Source organism: Ambystoma mexicanum, chromosome 3p (genome assembly GCF_040938575.1).
Source record: "Ambystoma mexicanum isolate Mex_15411 chromosome 3p, UKY_AmexF1_1, whole genome shotgun sequence".
NCBI classification, from domain to species: domain Eukaryota; kingdom Metazoa; phylum Chordata; class Amphibia; order Caudata; family Ambystomatidae; genus Ambystoma; species Ambystoma mexicanum.
This window is the reverse complement of record NC_090925.1, coordinates 823,521,150-823,536,198: the sequence shown is the minus strand read 5'-3', so window position 1 is coordinate 823,536,198 and position 15,049 is coordinate 823,521,150. Positions and strand designations below refer to the sequence as shown.

Genomic DNA, 15,049 nt, shown 5'->3' with positions numbered 1-15,049 from the left:
CAGTCATTTTATTGTGAACAAATTCAATCCCAGGGACGGCTCCGGTGTCCAGATTTGTTCCACAAAGTGGAATCTAGGGTTTTCCCTTGGTAGCGCAAAACAACCAAGAGAGTCCCCCCAGCACAGAACATTCCCAGGAAGAGGCTACCCGCCAGGTGTGCCCTGTAAACAACATCACTCAACTTCTGGCATTTATTTTCTTTGATAGCCGGTCAAGTGGCACAGCGAGTAGAGCGCTCGCTTTGACATCGGTGCAGAGTCTGCTAACGCAGGTTCGAATCCCAGCGTGGCCAAACTCAGCCTTTCATCATTCCGAGGTCGATAAACGAGCACCACACACCGTGGGTAATAAGCAGCGCTCAGATACCTGAGGGTTTGCAGCGCTATATAAATGCCAAATTATTATTATTATAAATTCCTGGAAATCACCTGGATGCTGTTGAGCTAAAGACCACCTTCTACCGCTGTGAATTCCTGAGGAGTGTTCTTGCTAAAAGGGAGTTATAATTAAGACAAAAGTCCCACCCTTGGTCCACTCCAAGACATTATTGACAGAGTGCCTCAGGTTCAGAGAGTGGGAAATGGCAATCACAGGAAGAACAAATTGAAAGCCCCTGTCAAATGAGTCAGCAAGAGAAGAAGAGCTAAAGAAAAATTGAGGACAAAAACAAGGCATTTGAACACCCCTGTATTGCTGCACACTCCCATTCCTAACCGCGCGGAGTGGACTGATGGGCAAATCCAGCAGCATCGCTCTTGGGGATATAGGTCATGATTGCGTATGCACCGGCTTTGCATAAATATGAGACACAGAATTACTTTTTTATGCTGAAAAAAATGCTCTGGTCCCATCCCCATAGGATGCGATGTTTCACACGTATTGAGGAACAGGGATGGGACGTGGAAGTACCTCTGTATTGTATCCTGATCCTTAACTAGGTTAGCAACAAGCATGTCCTAGTGTAGGCCTGCATGGAAGAATTAGAAGATGGTCTGAGATAACAGACATGATTATGTATTGGACTATGACTACAAAAGAAAGAAATTGAAATGGTAAAAATGTACATCTGCGTTGTACTCTGAACATTTTAAATGATGTCTTCTCAAATGTACCGTGAGATACTCAGTGAATAGCCGTACCAGTAAAGGTTTATAAGTAGCCATCCCCCAAAAAACAAAAACATATGTTTTTCATTGTTCAAGCTGCAGTGACAATTATAGTACAGGAAATTAAATTGTAGAGCAAAATATTCCTCTGCGAAAACGAATTTCTGCATCAAATATTAATGACAAGTGTCCCTGCCGGTCTTCAATACAAAACATACTGGCTACACCAAAGGAACATACACAATATGTAAGGGTACATCAGAGCAAGATGTGTTCACTTATCTACCATCTTAGAGCGTGGGCATTTTATGGGGTATCTTATACATGGATTAGGAGGGGGGGAGCAAAGTGCTTACCTGCGAAGATACCTGCCTGATCTTTAATTTCTGAGGAAAATAGGAAATAAAACAATTTATGCAAAGAATGGAGTAAATTGAGCAATGGACCTGCTTTGGAATTGAGGGCTAGTGATAATGCGTGGAAGCAGAAGTGCACTGGAACATGAGACTATAGAGCACTGTACTGTAATGTAGATCACTGCATGACAGAGCACTGCAATTGAATATAGGAATTTAGATTCAAATATATGGGTTCTATGTTGTTTTGCAGAAGCAAAAATACTTTGTTGTACTTCGACAAAATAACGTGTTCATTTTCATTTTTCTTATTTTATTTTAAAGGGCCGGTCTCCCCATAACCCCTCTTTCATCCTTCCGCGGGTGCCACCCACCTTTTCCACCCCAAAACCGCCTACCTTAATGCATACATATGTCATTACTTCCCTACAAAGCTATTTTGGCAAAGTACAACAAAGTATTATACTTCAGCAAAACAATGATATACGAAATATATGACCTGCGGGTAAAGCACATATCACAGAAGCATGTGCTTACATGTGTACTAACACTTTACTTTAATTATTGTAGCGCGCCAGATCACCCATAGGTCTCAAGGCACCCACTCCTTGTAGGGACAGGGCAAATACGTGTGTGCTCTATTAATACTGGCAAGTGGGTAACACAGACATTTCTCAGTGCACACTCAAAGGTTCAACAGTATAGTCCGAACACTTAAAACTGGCTACACTTTCCTTTTAAAGCACCTACTTTCTCCAGAGCCATGAGGGCAGTTATATTTGCACAGGTGCTTCAGTGAAACAAAAGTTGCCCTTTACTTAATCCATTGCACATAAAACGTTTAGAGGAAGGCAGGAAAGAGAAACAGAAATACATTCTAAATGTTCTTATTAATAGCAGAAATCCCTATCCCACCTGTTAACTGGTAAAGTATTAGTGTTATTGCAACGGAAAAAAAGTTTATTTTGAGGGGCTTTGCAGGGGTCTGTGAAAAGGTAGAGCTCAGAATGCTGTAGACGACCATTAGACGAGAGAATCAGTCTTTCCACCCCCACTAAAGACAACTCCTCAAGGCCACCTTTCCTTTGAAGGTGATGGGGAGCGGCCTCCTTTACTCTTACTGACTAACCAAACACACACATAACTACAGCATCCCTAGAGGGCAAGGGTATGCATACCTGTCACGCTATCTAGAAAAAAGACTCGCCTCTCTTAACTCACCTTACCTTTGGACATGCATGCCCCTGTACGAAGATGTGAACTCAGGGGGAAAGGTTCTAACAAAAGGGAATTAATAAATATATCTCCCCTGAGGCTTCTCAGCACATGCTCCCTGTGAACATAGCATTTCCTAAATCAGAAAACATGTATACTACTCAAGTGGAACAAAGCATGATGCTGTAAAATGGGGCTCTCTTACCTGGTGGTTGACCACCGCTGCTTTGTCCTTCCACTACTGAGGGAAACAGAAAACATGAAAAAATGAAACAAGTTAGGGGAGCAAAGAAGAGAGCAAATTAAACAAGTACACTGCTTTGTAGGGGAGCTGGTGGGATGGGTGCGAACATGAGTGCACTGGAGCATGGTATTCTAGAGCACTGAACGGGATTTCAGAGCAGTGACTATTAATCCACCCAATGGAGACTTGATTGGAGCGCTTACTTTGTTTTAGTTAACTATAAACTACATATGAAAGCCTCATCAAAACAGGTTCATCCCTGTTCCTCTAAAACCATCAAGGACCACATTGACACCCTCGCTCCAGCCCTTGCTGATTTTTGTAACCACTTCTTTGCCTCAGGATCCTTCCCTTCCCATCTGAAGCACTCCCTTGTGCATACTCTTCTCAAGAAACACACAGCTGATCCTTCTTGTCCAGCTAACTATGGCCCAATTTCCATTACTCCCTTTCTGGGCAAACCCCTGGAAAAGTTGGCCATCTCTCAGCTTAACCTTCATTCCAATTCTGTTGGCTGTCTCCATGACCACCAGTCTGACTTCAGAGCTGTCAGAAGCATGGAAACTGCTCTTCTGAACATCCGTGAAGATCTGCTCTCCAACCTTGACTCTAACATTCCCTCTTCCCTCATCCTCTTCAATCTGTCTTCTGCCTTTGACACAGTCAACCATGCCAGCAAGACGGAGATCCTCCTCATCGGCACACCTTCACCATCCTTTCCCCTCACTCTCTGGCCAGCCTCCCTTGGTCCTCCTCCTACCCCCACCTGCGAGGCTAAAGAACCTGGGGGTCATCTTTGACTCCACGCTTTCCTTTTCCGCCCACATCTCTGATGTCTCTAAAAAGTCACATTTCCTACTACACCTCCTCAGAGGTTCTCTGCCTTTCCTCTCCTTCCCCCATGGTATCCCAAGCTTTGGTTCTCTCTTAAGTTGGACTATTGTAACAGCCTCTTTCTAAATCTACCTGCCCCTACTCTCCGCCCTCTGCAACTAATCCAGAACAGGACTGCAAGACTTGTCTTGGCCTCAAGCCCTGGGATCGCATCTCTCCAGCTCTGAAATATCTCCATTGGCTCCAAGTGGATGCAAGGATTAAATTCAAAACCCTCTGCATTGTCCACAAGGCTTTCTGGGGTCTGGGTCCAAAATACCTTCAGCTATCCCTCCGCAAATACCTCCCCTCTCGAGCTCTTTGATCCTCTACCTCCAACTCCCTCAGGGTCAGTAGTTTTTCAAAGAAACGTGCTGGGGGTAGATCTCTGTCTTCGGCTGGAGCCTCCCTCTGGAACAGCCTCCCTGCCACTCTAAAACCTGAGGAGAACCATCTCCGTTTCCGGAAGCACCTCAGACCTTCCTCTTTTCTTCTGCCTTCGCTTCCCCTCTCCCCTGCTGATCTGTTCTCCCTTGGCACCATGCACCTGGCCACCCTCTGTCCTCCGGGCCCAGGTACCTGCTCAATCCGCCACCCTCCCGCACTGCCTCCGGGCCACCGATTGCACTGGGGTCTGTATCTGTACCCATACACCCCCCCTTTTTCTTCCTGCACTTATCAGACCTATCCTGTATGCTGGCTTAAACCTAGCTCTTGCAAATTGCTGGCTGCACTACCACTGTTTGTTGCCTTTATTATTTATTTATTATTTATCTGTTTGTCCTCTGCTTCGCAATTTCCACTTCTGCCCCTTTCCATGCACTTTTCCCCTCCCCCTCTCCCATGCACTTGCGCGTTCTCAATGTCAATGGGCCTAGTAAGATCGCTGTTTTGTTCTCCCCTGTTCCCCTCCCTTGCCTTGTCGCGCTCTGAAATAAAATATCAATATCAATACCCCATGAACCAACAGATTTCAACTAGTCCCCAAGTCCATACGAAGTTACCAATTGGATGCTCACTCCTCCAGTTTGCTGCTAGCCAACAAAGTGAGAGAAGCCATATTGTCTGAGTATTTTCGCATGCTCTTTATCTAGGTTGTGAATGCCCTTTGGTTTAGGTAACCCTGTTCCACGAATCGTGGAGCCCTTTGTTTCCTGGGAAGAACTTCCTTAAATGTGGAATGAGTCCCTGTTGGGTGATAGAGCCCCTCCCCTGCTCCTTAATGGTGCTGTGGCAATGCAGCACTTCACCAAATCCATTTGGTATGCTAGTCCACCAGTCTTTGCATTTCATCACAGACCCTATCACAGACCCTACATCCCCAAAAATGGGATGAGCCTTGTTACTACAAGCAGGAGCGTGCATCTTCAGGAGTCCCACTGAATTGCCACCCGAGCTTTGGCCACACTTAGAGCCAAGACCAGGCACCAAACAGGGAGCTTCTCATACCTGCAGCATAAGTACCCCAAAGGAGAATTTCTCTCTCATCAGGCTACATCCCCACTCCAAAGGGAGGAGTTTCCTGAATTGGAAAATGCCCGTTTCTCTCACTATGCTCCGTCTACTCTCGGTCCCTCCCAAAGACACACTCAGAGGTGGAGGTCCCAGTTTCGAAGATTAAGATTTAAAGGACTCAGGGGAAGGTTTAGGAGATTCTTCACCGATGTATATATGTTTAGATTTCTATTTCTACTTATTTGGTTTAAGGACAATGCTTCTAACATAAACACTGGTTATACAGGGAGCCTTAAATGGGTGAGCAGTAGTTTTAGAGTACAAGATGAGATGGCTGGTGAAGGGTGACGGAGGGAATATCAGAAATAGGGACAATAGGGATGGATATTGCTCATTATTGACAGCTTTGTAGAAGTGATGACAGGGTTGAGGATCAGGAGGAGGAATCACAACACTCTGTATCATCAAAAGGACAGAGTAAATTATACTCAGAAAATAGTAGCGCGTCAGTAGTAAATACTTCAATCAATCTTTTTTAACAAATATATACACAAACACTGAAATATAATGACCAGTGAATCAATGTAATGTGGTTTTAGCACCTTCCAATTCAAAAGGCAGACAAAGAATGGCCAATGCATTTCGGACCATGCAAGGTCCTTCATCAGAGAAATGTCTGTGAATAAAAAGAAACAAATAGTAGCTAGGAAAACATCCCAAAAAATAATAACAAAACTACTAACTAGTGTTTTAAAATTTCACAAAAATAATAAATCGTGGACGTAGCTGGCTTGAAGATACGCCAAGGTACCACAACAAGTTAAAAGATATGCCACATGAATAATCTGTTATGATAATAGTATTTGTGAGTTCAAAAGGGATATCAGACTCAAAAAATCGGAAAACGCTAACAAATATACACGACACATGAGCATCACAGTGAACCAGACATGCCACAAAACGGGGACCAATAGGTCCAATACATAGACAATGGGGTGTACCCTTCTGCGTTCAAAATGATATTGAAAAAAATCATAAAGAGGGGGCAGGCGCTGCTGAGCAGCCTGCAAGATGTCTGCGCTTCTGTGAGCCTCTGTGACCTCCTCAGAGTATCCGGCCCATTTATCTCAGCACTGCATTGATAATCTGGTGGAAAGCGAGCTGCTGGCTGGCAGATGACTGCCGCGCATATCACCGAACTTGGGGGCACCTTCTTCATTTCTAGACACAGTAATTAGACCTCGTATGGCTGCGGCTGAGGGGGTCTGCGGTGGGAGGAGGAGCAGCTGAATCCACCGGTGTGGAGAGAGCCATGCCGGAGTGTGCAGTCTGCCCCTGATCCCTACACTACCCGACATACACACCCAATCACAGTGCAGCGGGAGTATCTATCACCGGAGTAGGACTTCAAAGGAACGAAGGAGCAGCGTGTTAGGGGCGCCTGATGCCTGACTTGCTCTGTGTCTGTTGGGGTGGTTGACAGTGTCTGCAGGGAGCCTGTGCTGCTCCGGTGGTGCACTGTGTGGTGTAGAGCTGCTGCAATGCTGGAGTATGGAGGCGCCGGCCTAGCCCCCCCGCCCCAGGCTACCCACCCGTGGATAGTGCCTGCTCTGTGGGCATACACACCCTGCCAGAGCATTGTTGAGAGGCGGTGAGGGGCTTGAGGGACACTGGGTACCCCAGGGGTGTCTGAAATGGCAGACAGTGTATGGCCTGTGGTGCTACGGCAGGGAAAGTGGAGTAAAGACTAGAATTGAGTGGCTGTGCCGCATGGCAGCAGGAGCCTGAGGAAGTGCGGCCTGCTGGAGCTAAGTCGGGCTATGGCCCATGAAAAGGGTGCTCCCAGACTGAGAGGCAGGAACTGGTGGCCACAAGTGTGGACTAGCTAGTGGCCTGGCGCGCCAAAAGCTGGAGGTGAATGCAGTCGGAGGCAACCAGCATAGTGCTGCTGACTATAATTGACTGTGGGAGATCCTGCCTGCTGAACCCTGGTGTTGATAGCGGGTGGCGCTGGTAGATTTGTGGCCCATGCCGGGTCCCGGTGGCTGTGTGGCTGCTCTATGGGCGGCCCCCATTGGTACACTACTTGCACTTTGTAGCCAACATGAAGAAAGGAGGGGGCTGCCAGAAGGGGCAGAGTAATCAAGAGGTATTTGCATGCCAATCCAGTAGGCCTCATATGAGCCATCTATGCAACTAAGTGCCCAGGCGGAGCAGAGCGAGCAAGAGACCCCCAACCTCAAGCAGTTGATGCAGAGTATGCAGGCAGGATTTTCTACCATGACAGACAAGTTGGACGGCATAACCACGAATATCAGCACTCTCAGTGGCAAAATGGAGCAAGTATGCTCAAGGGTGACAGAAGCAGAGACGCAAATTGGAGTGGCAAGGATGACAGTGTAACCCTCAAGAATCAAATGACAGGGATGGCCAGAGATCTGAAGAGAGCGCTACTTAAATGTGACTACTTGGAATCCAGGTCCAGGAGCAACAACGTCCGCATCGTGGGGCACCCTGAGGGTTTTGGTCGCAGCCCCATGGAAGCAGCGGTGGAGGCTCTACTGGAAGATCTGCTCAGGAACCAGGCCTTCTCATCTATGTTTGTTATTGAGAGGGGCATAGAACACTGTCAATGAGACCTAAGCCGGGGGCCACGCCCAGGCCCGCCATTGTGAGACTCTTGAACTATCGGGACTGTAACACCATCTTGAGACTGGCGAGCCTTCTTTATTAGAAGCCAAGACTGATGCATGGGAAAACAGAACAGGTCCAGATAAGACTACATTCCTAAGGAACGCTTCCCATCCATAGGATGCAGGAGGGGTAGAGAGCTCAGCGCAGAAGGTTTTTTTTCCATTAAAAACATGTTTTGCACTGTGAATATTCTAGCAGGTTGCGTCACTTTGATTGACAGGCCTGTCCAATAAGAATGCATACCCACATTAATCGTGAGGGACTCGTCTGATGGCCTTCTGCTGAGTGCACACTGCGAAGCGCCCAGAACCAGCAACCCCCCGGGGCAGAGGTTCCTAGTAGTCATATCCCACCTTCGTGCTGGTTCCAGAGTGGGGCAAGGCCAGTCCCGCGGAGCAAAGGCGCCAGGGTAGCTTGGGTTCTAGATGTGACAATCTCGTGCCACCATCCACAATATCTACAAACCTAAGACCTGTTTGTATTCAAAGCATTTGTGATTCACGACTTGTATTCTATCCCATTCAACTAAAATACTGCTCATTTATATTTCATTTTTAAAACAAATGTTTAATATATAATTTTTTAGTTGTTAAATAAATACAAGTATATCACATTTTTGGTTGCGTTTCTTCCAGTATCTTCCATTGTGCTTTGCATAATACTCAAACCTGAGAGGGGAAGTGAGGGTGTCATAGTCTATTTGGGCTGGTCCCAGAAGTGAGAAAACACCCTTCATAAGGCATTTTGGCGTAGTCTTAGCGGATTTGTGAGCATGCCATTCTGGGAGAAACAGGGGAATGTTGAGCACAATGATGAAAGTAGTGTTCGCTGCCACATCTCCGGATGGCCAGTAACAAATGTATGGTCATCTGTGGCAGACATTTTGCATCAGTACTCTGCCCCAATGGCATGGGACATGCTTGGGAATCATATTTCCTCAATGGTAATCAGTGATTGTTTGGCTTGTTTACTGCCTGGGAAAAGTAAGAAAAAGCAGGCAATATGGGCTGGTTGTTCCTGCAAGCACTACAAAAGATGCATGAGAAAGAGCTAATTAAGGATGCACAGGTTTGAAAATTATGTGATGAGATATCCCTGCTGAAAGAGCAACAAATTATTATTAAGGAGACCCTTGAATCGTCAGTAAAACGGCCTGACCAAATGGAGGACAGATGTGCTTCCTTAGCCTTGCGTGTTGCCACACACAAGTGCAGGCAGAGGAAAAGTAATCCTTCAAAGATAAGAATTTTAGCACTAATTAGGAAGGATACTTGGGAACCAAATTTATGGTCAGGCGATGTAACAGACTTTTGGCTGGGATCAGCAGCTAGAGGTGAGATTAACAGAACTCGAATTCTGAAGGGGAAGAGCAGGAGAGTACTCAGGAAAAAATGTGCTTGCTCAGTGCAGCCGTTAATTACAAATAATTCAAAAGGTGAAGCTAGCGGAGGTAACATTCAGAATACTCAAATCATCCAAGATTACACTCAGACAGAGCTTTTAGACATTGCTAAACTATTCAGACAGAGAGCAGGGGAACAGATTTCCAAGTGGTTTCTTACAACCTGGGTTACAGGGGCCGATGGAATATTCTTGCCTCCAAAAGTTGAAAATGAGTTCAGCTACTACCAATGTAATGTTGGGGCAGATCCTGCGAGGAGCGTTAGGACAGCAAGGATCACATTCATTGTTTAATTGGCTTCAAACTGATTTAACAGTGTTATATGCAAGTTCAATGGACGTGGAGGAAACATGGGGTGCATGGAATTCATTACCTGAAGCTACAGATCAGCTTAGGGAGATGGGATTACAGTGTGCTATGTATAGGTTAATTTTGCAGGACCTGACATGGAAGTGTTTACAGCAGGCATGAGAGCTCAATTATTGTGAAACGCTCCTGGCTATATGAAAGGGGCATTGCTGTCATTGCTAGGTCCAGTGCAGGGCAAAGCTCTTGGTGATGCTGCACTGTTACTTGGGCAAGTGAAGGGTTGGATGAGAGAAAAGCTGCATGCTTAGTTGCATCGGGAGCAGATTCAGAGAAATTATCTTGAAATGCAAAATACAAAGATACAGCTGACACTATTAGTGTAACGTGCATGCAAATGTGTGTTGACTTGCTAAAAGCAGGGATACCACAAGAGGACATAGACAGAAAACAAACATGTGTTGCTTGACAAATGGGAAAGGGAGAAGAAGGGGGGCAGAATAAGGCTAGCCCTATTGCACACCCTGAGGAAGATGTGTTGAAGCCTAAAGGTGAAATGGGAAGTCCCCATATTTGATCGAAGGGCTGTCTCGGAGGTGCAGTTAATACAGAGAACTAGTCCCAGAGGCAGGCACCCTTTTGTGCCACTCACGTTGTACTTAAATAACAAAGTGAAACACGTTTTGGCCCTATTAGACACAGGAGCCGAAGTGACAATTCTAAACAGCAAACCCAATAAGTTATCTGGCCCCAGAATCCTTGGTTAAGGGGGGGGCAGAAACTATTGCAAAAACCTTTCGCATAAAGGTGTCAATTGGCAAGGGTTTGCCTTTCACTGCCAATGTTTTGATTGCTGACCTATCTGAATACATATTGGGGATGGATGTGCTGCTGGGAAAAAGTGTAACTACTGATTTGGGTGAATTATTTTTTGGCAACCGCAAAATCCATTGAACTCAGTTTTTGTTGGACATGGTTAATGGACTCTGTTGTATTTACCTACTTCTAAAGAGCCACTATGCATGAAACAGTACAGATTGGCACAAAGAGATTGGTGAAACTATTGAGTCACTAGTAAAAGCTGGCATAATGAGACCAGTAGTCGGTCCATACAACTCGCCATTGGGCCTTTGTGCAAACCTGACGGCTCTTGAAGAATGGTTGTTGATTTCCACGAGTTGAACAAAAAAGTGCCACGTTTGGCTGTGGCAGTGCCAGAAATTACCTTGATTGAGAAACTCACAAAAAAAGCGGGTGAATGGCATGTAGTAAATGACTTGGCCAATGCATTTTCTCCATTGACATTGATTCTGAATCACAGGACCAATTTGCAGCAACTTGGGCAGACAGACAATTTACATTCACTAAATTGCCCCATTGGTACTTGCACAGTCCCACTACGTGTCATGGATTGGTTGCCAGGGACTTGGAAATGGTGCAGCTGAATGATGTACATGTAGTGCACTATATTGATGACATTATGCTAACAAGTAGTGAGAGAATTCATGTTAAAAATACTGCTGAAAAACTGATCACACACATGCAGAACCGAGGGTGGGCTATTAATCCCAAGAAAGTACAGGAACCTGCTCAGGAAGTGAAGTTTTTGGGTGCAATATAGTCTGGCTCAGTCAAGAAAATTCCTGAGCCTGTGATTGAAATGGTACAACAGATGACACAACCCGTGAACAAAAATGAAGGGCAAAGATTAATTGGCCCTCATTATAAGTTTGCCGGTCCGGTAACAACGGTACTGGTAAGCTTGCCATTGTTACCAGACCAGCAAACTACGAGTTCTGTTGGCGGTTGCTGTCCCGCCCGCCAGGTCCGACCGGCACCCGCGAGCAGAGCATGTCGGATGCACCGGCACCATTCCAAATGGTGCCGGTGCATTCGCCCTCCCCATTCCCTCCCCATTCCCATTGAGCCCTATGGGGCCCAAATGGGAATGGGGAGCATTATTTTCCGTCACCCGCGAATGGGCAATTACGTACCGGCACTGCTACGGCCAGGCTCATAATGACCCCCATTGGGTTAATGGGAAATCACATACCTCATTTCAGTTTGATTTTAAAACCAATCTACAAAGTTACCAGGAAGAAATATGACTTTGAATGGGGCATTGACCAGCAGACTGCTTTTCAGCAAGCTAAAGGTGCTTTGCAGGATTAGATTACGCTGGGTCTCATGACACAAAGTGATCCTTTTGAATTGGAAGTTCTTGTCTACAGTGATGTTGTTGTGTGAAGTTTGTGGCAAGAGCAAGGACAGAAAAGAGTGCTGCAAGGATTCTGGTCGAGGAAACCAGACACTATAACAAGATATACTCTGCTTCAGAAGCAAACTGATGCAGTGTATTGGGATCTAGTTGAAACCGAACGCATCACTGGAGAGCAGCCAGTGAGAGTTTGCACACAAATTCTATCATGGGTTGAGTGCATGAAGCAGCTATGGGAGGAAAGAGTGGCAGAGCGCAAGATGCAACTCATGTCAAGTGGAAGTGCTATCTGCAGCAACGCGCAAAGGCTGGCCGTACAGGGGTCTTTAAGTCGCAGGAACAGATGCTCAAAGCAGTGAATCTGGAAGAAATGCCTGAACCGAGTGCCCCTGCGGCCTAGCCAGAATCTCCCTTCAAAGTCGCACCAGCCTATGATGCATTGTCAGAAGAAGCACAGAATTCTGCCTGGTTCACGGATGGCACTGCAAAGTATGAAAAAGGACAGAGACGGTGGCAAGCAGTTGCATTCCAACCCCATCGAGAGACACTGTTAATGAGAGAAGGAGTTGGGGGTTCAAGCCAGTATGCTGAGCTGCAAGCGGTGGCTGCCGTGATTGAACAGGTGAAAGACACAGAGACTGCATACATATACACAGACAGTTGGGCTACATATCAATGCCTGACTCATTGGAAGCAAGCATAGTGGTAAGACAAGTGGAAGATCAAGATCACCCCAATATAGGGGAAAAGAGCAAGATCTACATTGGGCATGTAGATGCACACATGCCTTCTGACACTTGACTTGCTGCACTGTTTAATTATGAAGCTGATCAAATGGCAAAGATTCGCCCAGTGACAACTCCTGAAGAAAATGAGGTGCTACAAGCAATGGCAGACAGGCCTCATCAAACATCAGGACATTTGGGGCAAATGTGAACCTATCAATGGGATAAGAAGAGACAACTGCCCATCACAATGAACAATGCCAAGCAAGCTGAATCACAGTGCCCCATATGCTGTGAAGTAAAGTGCTATCCACTGGAAAGAAAACATCAATGCGCTCTGAAGAGAAGTGAAAAAGCAGCCACCATTTGGCAGGTCGATTATATTGGACCTTTGCCATCTGAAAATGGAAAACATTATGCGTTGACAATGATAGACACATACTCAGGATTGCTGTTGGCCCATCCATCCGCTCATGTAGATCAATGGGCTACCTTATAAGGGATGGAATATCGCATTATGGTGTTCCAGATTAAATCCAATCGGAACAAGGTAGCCATTTTGCAGGACCCAATGTCCACAACTGTGCTTTGCAGCAAGGCATAAAATGGACACTGCAAATTAGCCATTATCCAGAAGCCTCAGGACTTGTGGAAAGAATGCATAGGTTACTGAAACAACAAATAAGGAACGTCACTCAGACTCACACTTTCAAGGGGTGGTCCAAGCATACAGCACAAGCCTTGTTTGAACTGAATGATCGTCCTTTGGGAAACAGACACCCTTTGTGAGACTGACAAGTGAAAATCTAGAAGCAACAAAAACACTTATTGTATGGAAAACTGAAAAAGAAGCAAAGCTGCCTGCACAAGCCACAGCAGGCAGTATTGGACTAGATCATTCTACCTTTGAAGATGATGCAATACCAGCAGGACAAACTAATTCGATATCGCTGGGCATTGGGATCAAGTTGCCAGCTGGCACCTATCGACGCACTGCTGCACGATCCAGCCTGGCAAAGAAAGGCATTGATATATTGGGAGGTGTGATTACCGGGGAACTATTTCTGTGCTCTTGCAATACACTGGTTCATCTGAGGTACCATTACCCAAATATGACCGCATTGCACAATTGATCTGTGAGCGGGCAGTTGTTCCCCAGGTGATTGAAAGTAAACAAGCCCCTGACACCACAAAGAGAGGTGAGGGCGGTTTTGTTAGCACTGTGAAAAAGGTGTGGGTTCATCTTCCCAATAAGAAACCTGGAGCTAGGGAGGTGTTAAGCAAAGGGGTGGGAGGAAGTACTTATGTTGTACTTTAACAGAATACTGACATTCCTGTTTATATCGCTGCTACTAGGCTGACACCAAAAACGTAACGTTCCATGACTGTGGGTGCTCCTAGCCAGCCAAACAGACGCATTCTCTATAAAAAAACGTGTTAATGCAGGACGCTACATGGACTCTGAGAACCTCATGCACCACACCCAATACTGCAGTCCTGCGCGATGACGGGAATTGTACTGCAACTTGGGAGAAAAGCACCAAAGATCAATATCCACATGGATCTGCCAGAGTGCTGATTTGGCATATTGTCAGACCCCTTTTGTCGTTGACACACATTTCAGTTGTTAGCAAGATTTTGGGCCCAAATGTTTCTGTGAATGGTTCCAACACTTTGATTGATGTTTCATGATGTTTCTTTTGTCCAAAGGATTGTGGAGACTGTGACCGCCAATCCTTTGTAGACTATAACTTGACTAAATGTGAAAAGTGTAATTGTGCAGAGAAAAAATCACTACCGGATAGCAGTATGATATTTGTGTCTAAAGCTAATATTGCATATAGCAGACATGCCACTTGGCGAATGGTGTTCTTTTAGTCACTGAACACTGAAACAGTACGCGTGCTAGATTTTCCAGTAGTGAGGCAACATTTGAATTACAGAAATGTGATGCATGCTTCCATCTTTAGCAAAGTGCAATTAGAGATAGATTTATCGAAAAGGCAATGTTTTGCTGTTTCAACCAAGCTGCTCCAAATGGAGTCAATTTGTGTGGCCAATAGCTAAGTTGCGCGTGGCTACGGGATTTGATTCATTAATTGCTGGGGCAGCAGGGATGGGGGAGGGAGCGTTAAATGCTTTCTATATAGATAGAGTGCGCAATAAATTATCTGCTATGGGTTCTGATGTAGTGCTGCGATAAAACTGCTGGCGCAGTGGGGCCCATTATTAAATCCTGCTTTGAAAGATGCTGCCAAGAGTATAGGTAATAATTGGAGGTGGCAGAATTTCTGTTATGAAGACATCTTTTCAACCCTAGGGCAGGTAAATAAAACTGCCACAGACACTAGATGCATTCTGTGGCAAACTCTGATAAATCAACAAGGGTTGGCCTTTCGGTCTGAATGGGGGAGACTGTCCCCAACACACTGGCACACAAAGTTGCTTTTACCT

The 15,049-nt window shown here is 45.7% G+C and overlaps 1 protein-coding gene across 1 annotated transcript in view; it reads right to left on the bottom strand.

The window, feature by feature from the left end:
* Positions 1 to 15,049, bottom strand: part of LOC138579987 (myb-related transcription factor, partner of profilin-like) — a 96,246-nt gene that overhangs the window by 4,439 nt on the left and 76,758 nt on the right. The gene's annotated exons all lie outside the window — the stretch shown is intronic.